Raw genomic sequence first — 12,473 nt, forward strand, 5'->3', positions numbered from 1 at the left:
CAGTGGTTAGAGTCCTAGCCTGACCCTCAGGTGGCCTGAGTTCAATTTCCTGTTCCACCCCCAGACTTCCAGAATGGCTTTGGGTAAGTCAATTAGTCCCTCGGTTCTTCTGTACACTGGGGAGAACAGCCTTGTCCTGGCTCACAGGGGGTTTGTGAGGATAAATACCTTACAGATGGTGAGGTGTGCAGAGCGTATGGTAATAAGAAAAGGAGTACTTGTGGCACCTTAGAGACTAACCAATTTATTTGAGCATGAGCTTTCGTGACCTACAGCTCACTTCATCGGGTGCATGCTGTAGCTGTATCTCACAAAAGTTTATGCTCAGATAAATGTGTTAGGCTCTAAGGTGCCACAAGTACTCCTTTTCTGTTTGCAAATACAGACGAACACGGCTGCTACTCTGAAACCTGTATGGTAATAGGGGACATACAAGTACCCTAGATGGGTGTCGTAACCATGCTGGCTAAGAGCCTGGGAGAGACTGGGGGGAAATGCTACAATTCCTAGCTTGCTGACATTGCTCATGGGGTGGGGGGGGGCGGAGGGGGCGCTGTTTTCAGCTTCTTGCCCTTAGAAGAGCAACTCCTCTGTACTCTGCTGGCTGAAGCACAGTTCTTTCCTCCAGCCGCTCTGTAAGAAACTCCTCAGACACCCCACAGCCAAGTGACAGACAGATCTCTCCTTTCCCGACAGGCCCCAGCCTGCTGTGCTGGGACCTTGACCTGGCAGGTTTCACCCAGCCCTTAATACTGCAATATCCTGCTGGGGCATGGGAGGGTGTGAACCAGCTGAGATGTCTGCAGCAGCCTAGCTCTTCCAGCCCGCTCTCTCTATTCTTCCCTGGCCTATTCCCTTCTGCTCTTGCAGGGAACCTTTGCCCGATTTCCTCAGGCGAGACACCCCTGGAGTACACACCTGCATTCTTATGATTCCTTGTGGCTGAGTCTCTGCTCCTCTCCCCTGCCCCACAAATTCAAACCAGCCACTTCAAAAGATGTGCCTATCCTGATTTACATTCACAAGGCGCTCAGGTAATAAATGGTGTTGTGGCTTTCACGAGCATCTCCCACCCTGCAGCGTGCAAACAGTAATTAAGCCGCTCCCCATCCTGGGGAGATTGGGCAGTATTTATACCTATTTTATTGGTGTTTGAACACGGGCTCAAAGAGACTAAGGTCCGATCCTGCAAGGTCCCAGTGGGCACTGAGGGCCTTCAGCCCTTTGGAGGACTGGCCCTATGGGCACAGAGCTCAGGGGAAGTTGAGGGCACTCAGCACCTCACAGGATGAAGCCCAAAGGGCTAAACTGTAACATCACAATCTGCCTTGAAGAGGGGACAATGCATCTGTGACACAGAGGCCCATTGGTGATTGCTACTCTGTGTCAGCGACTCTTGTCAGGCCTGACACTCACTACACCTAACATACTTGTCATCATCTAGAGTGAAAAGGTATCATATAAAGTGTCATATACAAACTGGTAACACACCAGTCCCGAACATCATTGCATGGTACACATATGGGGTGTGTACAAAGATACCTAAATATGTGCCAGAATTGTATTAAGATGTGTTTGGCAAGCAATGTATAAACACAGGTTTCAGAGTAACAGCCGTGTTAGTCTGTATTCGCAAAAAGAAAAGGAGTACTTGTGGCACCTTAGAGACTAACCAATTTATTTGAGCATAAGCTTTCCGTGAGCTACAGCTCACTTCATCAGATGCACTTCATCAGATGTATAAACACAGTCTGCTTTAGACAAAGGAATGTGTATTTGCTTGCTGATGAGCCTGGCAGAGCAATGAAGGTACATTTACATATTAGGTAAACAAAGTTATCGAGCCTGCATGACCTCTACACCCCAGCAGGAGAGAGAAGCTTGGGCTGGGCTTACTTTTCAAAGAATACATTTCAAAGGTTGTAAAGATAGGGGTGGGGCTGAACCTCAAAGACTAGGCAATTGAATCAATTGATTATATACAATATTATTGTATTATAAAAGTGTATCAAGTAAGGTCTTTTATGAAAGTTTGAGATCCACTGATGATTAGTATCAGTATGAACCATCATAGGAGGACTTATGGATACTCACTGATATTATGCTTTAAAGTCTGACCAAACAGATGGAGAAACAGGTTTTCTCCCAGACAGAAGAGAAGGTAACTATCTACCTGTCTCCACTGTAGCTATCTACCTGTCTCCACTCCTTATACTTGGCATCACTTAACATGCATCCGATGAAGTAAGCTGTAGCTCATGAAAGCTTACGCTCAAATAAATTTGTTAGTCTCTAAGGTGCCACGAGTCCTCCTTTTCTTTTTGCGAATATAGACTAACACGGCTGCTACTCTGAAACTCTAAATTAAGCATTGTAGAATCAAAACAATGTAAGCCCTATTTACATATTAATCAGCAGGGAGATGGAAAGTCAACAGGAGGGGAAGAAAAGCCAGACACCTTTCTGCCTCTTGTAACAGAAACAGAAAGCCATTTTGGTATCCAGCACTTGGGGGATTCAAGGAGCCAGAGATCTTGAACTCAGAGAAGGGGGTTGAAGTCCCTGGGAACTGAGACTTTGTGAGAAACACCCTTAGGCAAAGATAGTAACTTGCTAAAATTAAGTTTTAGTCTTACAAGTGTATTTTTGACTTTTGTTTGCTTGTAAACCTTTATATCTTGATTCCTTATACTCGGCATCACTTAACCTGATGTCTTTGTGTTAACTAAACCTGCTTTACCTTTACTGTAACCCAATTCAGCACTATGATTGACATAAGAGGGTTTGTCAAAGCTCCGTTAAATTAATGCACTGCAGAGTATTGTCTCTTTAAAGGAGCAATTGACTTCTCTGAGTGTTTGGTGAGAAAGCTGGACACTGCAGGGAAACAGCGCTGATTGATTGGTACCTGCAAGGCAAGGGTTAGACTGGCAGAGTCTGCGGGCAAGACCAGCTGGTGCGTCAGGGAGTTGTCCCACAGCTTAGCCATAGCAAAGCTCTCACTGGCTGAGGTGCTGACACAGTAATTCACAATTCAGGGAACCACAGCCGATTGCCACATTGGCAGATGATTCTGGGGGAAATTTGGGCCTGGGAGGGTGTTGGGGGTCACTCTGCAAACAGTAACTGGGCAGTGGAGGCCAGGGTGTGACCTGGACACTTGTCTGCTGGCTATTGGTATCCCGGCTGTGAGCCACAGCAGCATAGCATTGAAGGCACCCGCAGCAACAGAGCAGGCGGTGGTAGCAACCCTCACTGGTCTGGGATGAACCCCTCAGTGTAGCTGTGCCAGACCAGAACAGCAAGGAATGAATTCTGTCTCAGAGCTAGAGTTACAGCTACCCCCTCCTGCTGACGAGGAGAGGAAGGTACTTCACCCCTTTCCGTGGAAACAGGCATTCTCGCAGTGCCTCTGGCCAGCTGCTCTATCTGGAGCCAAGGCTCTTCCCACTCCCCACCCTACTGTGCCCCTCACACCCACTTGTGTACAGCATGGAGTATTAAGTGAGTAATTAACTGCTCTCCCACTGTAGTCAGAGTCACAGTGTGCGGAGAGGCATAAGGCAGCTTACGTATTTCCCTCCCTACATGGCTAGGTAAGTAAGAACCTAGCCCTAAATGACTTGCTTGTTTGAAGTTGATTGCCTATGTGATTTCCTTATCTAGGGTTCATTCACCATCCCTTGTCACAGCTAAACTATCTGCAGAGGATGAAATGCAATCTTTGGCAGGTAATCCATTCCAGCAATTGGACAGGTACCACAAGGACTTAGTCCTTCCTCTGCTAATGACTCATTATTATGCTGTGTAGCCCTTCTGCTATGAGGTAGCAGATTTGGGGGCTTTGCAGCTGAGTTTCCTGTTGGAAAAGAAATCAGTGGTATAGTCAGGATATTTTCTTGGTGTAATGTATTTTATTTACACGATATACACCTGTCCTGGAACAGAGGTGATTACAAATGGCATGTAAGCAATCTCTTTTAAATTACTGCCCCAAACACTAATACATAGTTCCCAGGGGCCAACTCCACTCCCAAAATTGGCTCTTGTTAGAGATTAAGGCAGGGAAAACTCCCTTCCCATTTACAACAGCTTCCCCCAAAATAAATTACATCACTAAACTAACAACAAAGTAGCCTTTCTCCAAGGACTGTACACTGCATGCACCCTAAGAGAAGGAACTTGTAAGAGTGTAATGGCACCAACTGAGGACTCCCACCAAAACTGCGGTCTAAAAGATCTCTCTCGCACAGGCTGCTTTGCATCCCGGAAATGTGAGCTACCCCGAGTGTGGCTCTCTACCACCACAAAGTAACACAATCAAAGCTAAAGAAAAGGGAGGGGAATCCATTTTAATTATACATTTATTTAAGGCAACTTCACCTTTTTGAGAATTTTGACAACTGCTTTACTAGGCTGCTGTCTTTTGCCGTGGGGGCATGTTCCAGTCATTCTGATTAAACTCCCTCTTTGTTTCCTTCTCTACGGCTGTATAAAAGAGGCATTTTTATTTGTTTACATATGATTAGGCATGACAGATTGGCAGTTCCAGGAACAGGAGCAGAGATAGGGTTAAAAGCAGTGCCCCAAGCAGCCAGCTATGCCTGCTTTCTGCTAACTAGGATGGGTGGCTTAGCAGGTGTTCTTGGAAGGAATGCTGATGAGCCTCATTAGAGACTGAGGACCTGTGGGGAGGGGTCCCAGGTAGGGAGCTGTGGGGAGAATGCAGAGGGTTTGGTGGGAGGGGGAACTCTCCCGAATTATGAATGAAGTAACCCCGGCCACTGAAGCTGCAGGCGGCCATGCCTGCAGATAGTCAATGTAAACAAACTGTCTCATGGCCCGCCAGCAGACTACCCTGATGGGCCACGGGTTGCCCACCACTGATCTGGGGCATAGCCACAAAACTCCACTCCAGATACGAACCCTCCCAAAGTTTGGGGGCATTCAGATCCAGGCGTTTCTTCTGGACCCATCTCTCCTTGACAGTCTTTACAATGGGCTAGTTCCTGCGGGATAGTCTGTTGTGTTCATGTCTAGACTTTAAAGGGGTAAAGCATTCTTGACACCTTGTTTTTACAAGGAAACACACTCGCTTTGGGCATGATTACACTATGGGTACTTCCTACAGCGATGGAAGATTTTGTCCATCACTGTACATAAGCCAGCTCCCCACGCGGCAGTAGATAGGTCTGTGGAAGAATTCTTGCATCCACATAGCTGCCACCCCACCAGAGGTTAGGGCAGCTTCACTATGGCCCTGAGGGGTGTGAATTTTTCACACCTCTGAGCAACACAGCTGAGTTGATCTAAATTTAAATGTAGACCGGGGCATAATTGGTTCCCTGCACCAATGCTGCACCTCGGTCCCTTCTGTTCTCAGCCAGTGGCACATAGGTTTAGCCTCCTGAGGGCTATAATACTTTGGTTTTGTTCTGGTTCTTGAGCTGGGTATGAGGGTCGCTGGATAGTGTTCGGTAGCCTATGACGTACAGGAGGGTGGGTTGGATGATCTTGTGGTCCCTCCTGGCCTCAACCTCTGTGACTCTATGACCTCCCTCCAAACTCTTCTTTCCTCAGCTAGCCAGTACTCCCTTCACTCCACCACTATAGAGGTTTCTATAGTGGATGGTGCTCGTGCTTAGCTGTAGGCTTGGAGGACTCATGGGCATCATGCAGAAGATAACTTGGCAGGAGGCATGGCAAGATGACAGAATATACCGTTCCCACTATAGCCCTACATAGGGTATGAGAAGTCCAGGGCTTCCAAACTGCAGTTTATTGGCCACTTGTTATCCAGCTGAGATTAAGTAGAAAATTTCAGAGGAACCCAAAATGGAATTTGGCCTGAGCAGCTCTAGTTAAATGCTGAAATAACTTTCAAAAATACTTGTAAGTAATAAAACCCAAGGGGGGGCCGGAATTGCTCGTTTTAGCAAGTTCAAGTTTCATCTTGAGCCTTATCCACCATCTTCTATTTTCAGTATTATTCTACTCTATTCAAGCTCTTATATGGTACTCCTCACTAAGGTATCTTCGTGCCTTCCAGCAGTGCATAGAGCAAGGTGACTTATATCTGTCACCTCCTATAATCCAATTAAAATGTGGCTTTTATTTAACTCATTGAGATTCCATTAACAAACTCTCTGATGTAAATTCTTCCTGGAAAAACATATTCTCCACCCCCATTGTCATTACACAAAGTGAGAAATAAAACCCATCTGCATTCTAATCGCTTTAGATTTATAGTTCTGTAGTAAACAGAAATGAGACCAGCTTGAGAATTTGCATCCGATGAAGTGGGTTTTAGCCCATGAAAGCTTATGGTCAAATAAATTTGTTAGTCTCTAAGGTGCCACAAGTCCTCCTGTTCTTTTTGCGGACACAGACTAACACGGCTCCTACTCTGATCCCTGTTACAGTAAACCTAGTTAATTAGTTTTAAAGAAAAAATTAAATCAATATAATGTTCTTAATTTACCCACATTGCTCCACTTTAGTTATAACACACTACATAGAATTCAGAAGGCTTAAAAAAAAATGGATAAGCAGCTTTATTCTCCTTAATCAACAGTTGGAAAGCTGAAGCACAAAGAGGTTAACGAACTTGGCTCAGGTAACAAAGTGAATCAATGGCCAAAACAGGAATAGACTTAGGGTCTCCTGACTCGGTTCTGCCTCCTTGCATATAAGTGAAAAGGCTGCTCATTAGAAAGAGCTGCTAGTCTAGTGTTGTTAGCTTTGCACACCACACCCCTTTGTATTACCCACAATCTAAATGACAGAGGTGGTCAAACTTGCTTCCTGTTGAAAACAATGGTTCTGAATGACACATCACATCATAATGCATGAAGCAACTGCAGCAGGAATGGATTGATGGATTTTACTATCACGTGGTCTCCATGTACCTTTCTGTATCTGCTTCTGGATCAGAGTGACTAACAGGGTGGTTACTTTCAATCAAACAAGGTGACAAATTGGAGAGTGCTTTTGTTTTAGTGATGGCTGTTGAACTTGTTTCAGTAACTTAAAGCGTGTGCTATTCAAAGCACTCACTAAATGGAAGAAAACTTATTAAAATGTTGCGGGGGCGGGGGGGAAGGGGGAGAAGCTACCTGAAAATATGGGGGAAATGTCCTGTAAATACCAAAGGAGTACTTGTGGCACCTTAGAGACTAACAAATTTATTTGAGCATAAGCTTTTGTGAGCTACAGCTGATGCTCAAATAAATTTATTTGTCTCTAAGGTGCCACAAGTACTCCTTTTCTTTTTGCGAATACAGACTAGCATGGCTGCTACTCTGAAACCTGTAAATACCAGACATGGACAAAATCATCAAAGGTTTATACTTTTAAAGTCAGGTGTTGTGGTTCTGTGGGGGCTCTACTATAAACCCAAATACATGGTCTGGGTAGCCAGATAAACCTCCAAGTATCTCAGTACTGGATCATGTTTTGGAGGATGTGGGGAATATTGTTTGTGTGTGGTTTTTTGGGAGGAGGCAAGGGTGGGAGAGAGGTTGCTTGTGTTACTATCTATGGGGTTGAAGTATCTTAAGTTCTAGTTTCTATCATCCAGGAACTGAAAATCATCCAGTGACTGAATCTCACAGAAAGAACAGGAGTACTGTGTCACCTTAGGGACTAACAAATTTAAGGTGCCAGAAGTACTCCTGTTCTTTTTGCAGATACAAACTAACATGGCTGCTACTCTGAATCTCACAGTATTTCTGTGTAGCAGTAGGATACAGAAAAGACCTATTAGGTAGAACATTGAGTCTGTGTCCCTGCAAGTACAGGATGAGGAGAGAATGCATCAGCTGTTAAGAGATTAAAACTTGATTAGAAAACATTTAAAATGATCAAACACATAAACTGTTGAATACATATTACACTCAAGCCATGACAGTACCTGTACATTAAAAATGACATTATAACCATGAATACCCAAAGAAAAAATGTCTGAACCAAAAATAGCCTGTGGTAGAAAATACAGATGAGGGTAAATAACATACAGAAGTTCATCAGTTTAATCAATTCAAAAAGATCCATCTGTCTTATCACTACCCATTCATGATCTGGATCATATTATTTTCATACTGACGGCATCCAGTGATGTGTTCAATGTAGATGTCGCTTGACCAACGGATGATGTCTGAAACTGTTGCCCTCAATAAAATCATCAACAACCCCATCAGCTTGGTGAAGTGTCAGTGCACCCCTACAGTCTTGGAACACAGTCTCATTGTTGGGATCCCAGGCACTCAGTGCTCCAGTGATCAGTGTGTGAATGGTAGCGGAATATCCCTGTTCTCTCAAGGCATCAGGCCAGTTTCCATTTCCGACTCTCAAAAAGGCAGGGATCTGGTTCTCCATAAGGCAGACCCCTGTTTCCAAGGAATCCTTATCTGTCTCTTGGAAAAAAACCCACTCCCTGTTTTTACCCTTTCTCTAGGGTCAGGTCACATCACATCTGGCTCTGTTCCTTTGTCAGCCTTCAGATAATTTACTGTCTCCATCACCTCTTCCAGCACGCTGTGTATTATCTTCCCCTGGGACTTTTTCATGTCTGGAGTTAACTCCCCCAGCCTTTCTTGTGAATACCGAGGCAGATGATTAACTGTAGCCAGATCTGCCTCTCTTTGTCAGTAAATTATCCCTTGCCATCTCTCCCCGCCATGTCTTGGTTTTAACTAACAATCTCATGAGATGTCTGACTCCTTGCTTTTGTGAGGGAACCATTTAAAACAAAAGCCACACATACATAAAACATGAACAGCACACGCTCACAGACAGTCATTGACACATACCGACAGCAGCCCAGAGACAGACACTTCTGCGGAGACACACACTGACGTAAACCAACACACAGACACATTTACTCAGTCACGCAGACACACACACACACACCGTCACAGGGACAGCTGGAAGGGTAAATCTGCACTGGGGCTGGCCGGTGACTGAAAATGCAGCAGAATGCTTAGGGAAGGCAGTCACAGTGGCAGCAACTAACTTCCACTGAGACTTCAAATGTGCCATCTCCCTGGGCCCAGTTTTTCCTGTGACCCTTTTTTAAACTGTTGGGACTAATGCATGACCCGATGTATTTTTATATTCTAAATCAGTGGGAAGACAGAGTAACCATTTCTACTGAAGAAACACATACTTCTGGACTTTGCATCTCCAAACTATAGGAAACAGTCTCTCTGTAAGCAACCCATAGCTTCTTTTCTGCCACTAAGACTATGGAAATAATTAGCTGCTGGGCCCACCATTCATTCCATAACTCTCATTTTGATATTCATTTGCAGGTGCTAAAATCCATCAACTGTAGAGCCTATTCTTTTGACCTTAAAATGGCTTGGCAGCATCCTGTACGCCTTAGGAAATGGATTACTGTCATACCTCTGATATTTCAAGGGATTGTTCCCAGAACTCCAGTTACACAGCCCCATACTCATCAGGCAAGCTTCCTCCCCCATATCCATTATCTTCCTGGTCTGGGACATTAAGAAACACTATAGTTAATTAATGACTGCTGTCCTGTAACCTCACATAAGCTGGTGTTTCAGCCTTGGTTATAAGTTAACTGAAGCTGCCGCACAAAGTAAGCTGGCTTTCCAGCTGAATTCCTTTGTCTCTGGTTCACAGAGACCTACATGCAGTTCTAATCAAAACACAACGTGAAGGGGAGCCTTACTTTAAACTAACTGTTTACTCTCTCAGTTTCAGTCTGCAATCTCCTAGTTCTCTGCGCATTGGATGATTTATTTCTACCTGCAGTGTGTCTTTTTTCTATAGCCGTGCTGTCAGTTGCACGGCATTGTTTTCCTCTGAGTGTCTGTATTTCTTGTCATCCCAAACTCTTTGGCAAATGTTATATTTAGTTTAAAACCAATCCCACTTCCCCTACTCATCCTTCTTTCCAGTACTCTGATTCCATGGACCTCACCCAACCCTTCCTGTTCTCCTGTTAAAACTGGGGTCATGGTTTAGAATATTTCTGGCTTCGCTTTAGTCCCGACTCTAGAACTAACTAGGGCCATATACTGATATCCATGGTCTGAAGCAAGTCTAAGACCTAGGACATGTCTACACTACAGAGCCTATGCCAGCATAGCTATCTTGGTGTCCCCAGGCTGGCATAACCCCCTATGCAGGTACAGTGTATGCTGACAAAAGTGCTTCTGCTGGCACGTAATATGACCTCCTAAACCATGTTGGCTAAACTGGGCATAGCTGTGTCTATCCAGGGTGTTTAGTCAGCAGAGCTATGTCCGCTAGGGGTGTGTGATTTTCCCCCTGCCCCCTTACCTGACAAGGCTATGCAGTGATAACTTTGTATTGTAGCCCAGGCCCTTGTCTACACAAGGGTTTTCAGCCACCAGTTTAGTCACACTGATACAGCTTGAGGGTGCAAATCCCTAATGTGGATGTGCTGCACCAATGTAACTGGTGCAATTCAAACCCCTATTATCGACAAACTGAATCCATGTAAATTGGTGCAAACCCTCAATGTGGATGTGCTGACCGAATGTAAACCTTGATTTGCACTGGTGCAGCTAACCCATCAGGTAAACTAGTTTACAAGTCATGGGTTGCATTGGTGCAATGGTTGTTATACACCCGGTAAAGGCAAGGTCTTAAAGGCTTCAGGAGCTGATTCTAAGACCTGGTCCCTCTTGTTTCTGATCTCTTCTATTCTCTTGTTCTTTCTTGCATTTGTATCTCAAATCTTGCCTCAGTTCCACTGAAAATCCCAGTGAAGTGTTATACTCCCTTTCTGCCTTCTTTTTCTATTTTGCAAGGAGCAAGCCATAGGCCAGGTCCACACACCAAAAACCAAATTCATTCATCATAAAAATGTCCAAATTTCACATAATGTAATCCTGTTGTAACCCAGAAACATTGGCTCCTGTGGTCAGCTGCAGCCCTTTGTGTTGCCAGAACCAGATATATTTTCTTTCTTTTTTGGGGGGAGGAGGTGGGTGAGTAAAATTGCTTAGTGCATTTCTTCTGTTTATGTGGCCCATCCTCGCAGGTAAAATATCCCGTTGTAATCAGTCTGTTCTTTTCATAGGCTGTTGGGATTTGTCATCTCTTTGTCCTATTGCATGTCTGATGTGGAAGGCCTTAAGCCAACTGCTACTACCATCATTTTACTTCCCTCATTCCCTTGAATTGTAAGCCTGCAAGGAAGGTGTTGCCTTCCAAGAAATCCGCCAGGCTAAGCTGAGGAACAGGTGGAAACAATCAATACACTTATTTATGCAATTACCAAAACAAACTAAAAAACCAAATGTCTTCAGTGATATCTGTGTATATAAAAATTATTAAAGATAAAAATATATCTGATCCCTCCTCTTTCATCCTTTGCATGTTACTTGTCTTTTTAGGGTATGTCTACACAGCAAAACCTTTGCCCAACACCTGACCTAGCTTGACTCCAGCAAGGGTGGGTAACAACAGCAATGACGACAGTAGAATGTGGGTTTCAGCATGAGTAGTACAACAGCATGAGACCCTGGGTACATACTTTCCTTGTTAGTGTACTCTAAAGCCTGCACTGTGTTGCATTCATTGTTATTGTTACCTGCACTAGTTAGACTCAAGCTAGGTCAGATAGGCTAGCCCAAGGGTGGCCAACCTGAGCCGGAGAACGAGCCAGAATTTACCAATGTAGTTGCCAAAGAGCCACAGTAATATATCAGGAGCCCCCCCATCAGCACCCCTACTCCACTCCCAGGGCCTCCCACCCACTGGCAGCCCCGCCAATCAGTGCCTCCCCCTCCCTCGCCACACCTCCCGGTCAGCTGTTTTGTGGCGTGCAGGAGGCGGAGCGAGGGCACGGCAGGCTCAAGGGAGAGGGCAGGAAGGGGTGGAGTGGGGGCAGGGCTTGTGGCAGAGCCAGGGGTTGAGCAGTGAGCACCCCCTGGCACATTGGAAAGTTGGCGCCTGTGGCTCCAGCCCCAGAGTCAGTGCGGATACAAGAAGCTGCATGTTAACTTCTGAAGAGCCGAATGTGGCTCCGGAGCCACGGGTTGGCCACCCCTGGGCTAGCCCATGCACAGCATTTGCTGTGTACACATATGACTGTACACTCTTTGGGCCTGGGACTGTGTCTTTATATTGTAAATACAGTGCTTAGTACAAGGCCCTAGTCACTGCATAATGTATCCTGACATCTGACAGGAGTCTACACAGTCTTTGCTAAGGGCTTGTCTCCACTACCGCTGGATTGGCAGGCTGCGATCGATCCCGCAGGGGTCCATTTATTGTGTCTAGTCTAGACGCAATAAATCGACTGCTCAGAACTCTCCCGTCGACTCCGGTACTCCACCAGAACGAGAAGCGCAAGCAGAGTCGACTTACCGCAGTGAAGACGCTGCGGTAAGTAGATCTAAGTATGTTGACTTCAGCTATGCAATTCACGTAGCTGAAGCTGTGTATCTTAGATCGACCCCATGCGGTAG

Source organism: Lepidochelys kempii, chromosome 12 (genome assembly GCF_965140285.1).
Source record: "Lepidochelys kempii isolate rLepKem1 chromosome 12, rLepKem1.hap1, whole genome shotgun sequence".
Lineage (NCBI taxonomy): Eukaryota > Metazoa > Chordata > Testudines > Cheloniidae > Lepidochelys > Lepidochelys kempii.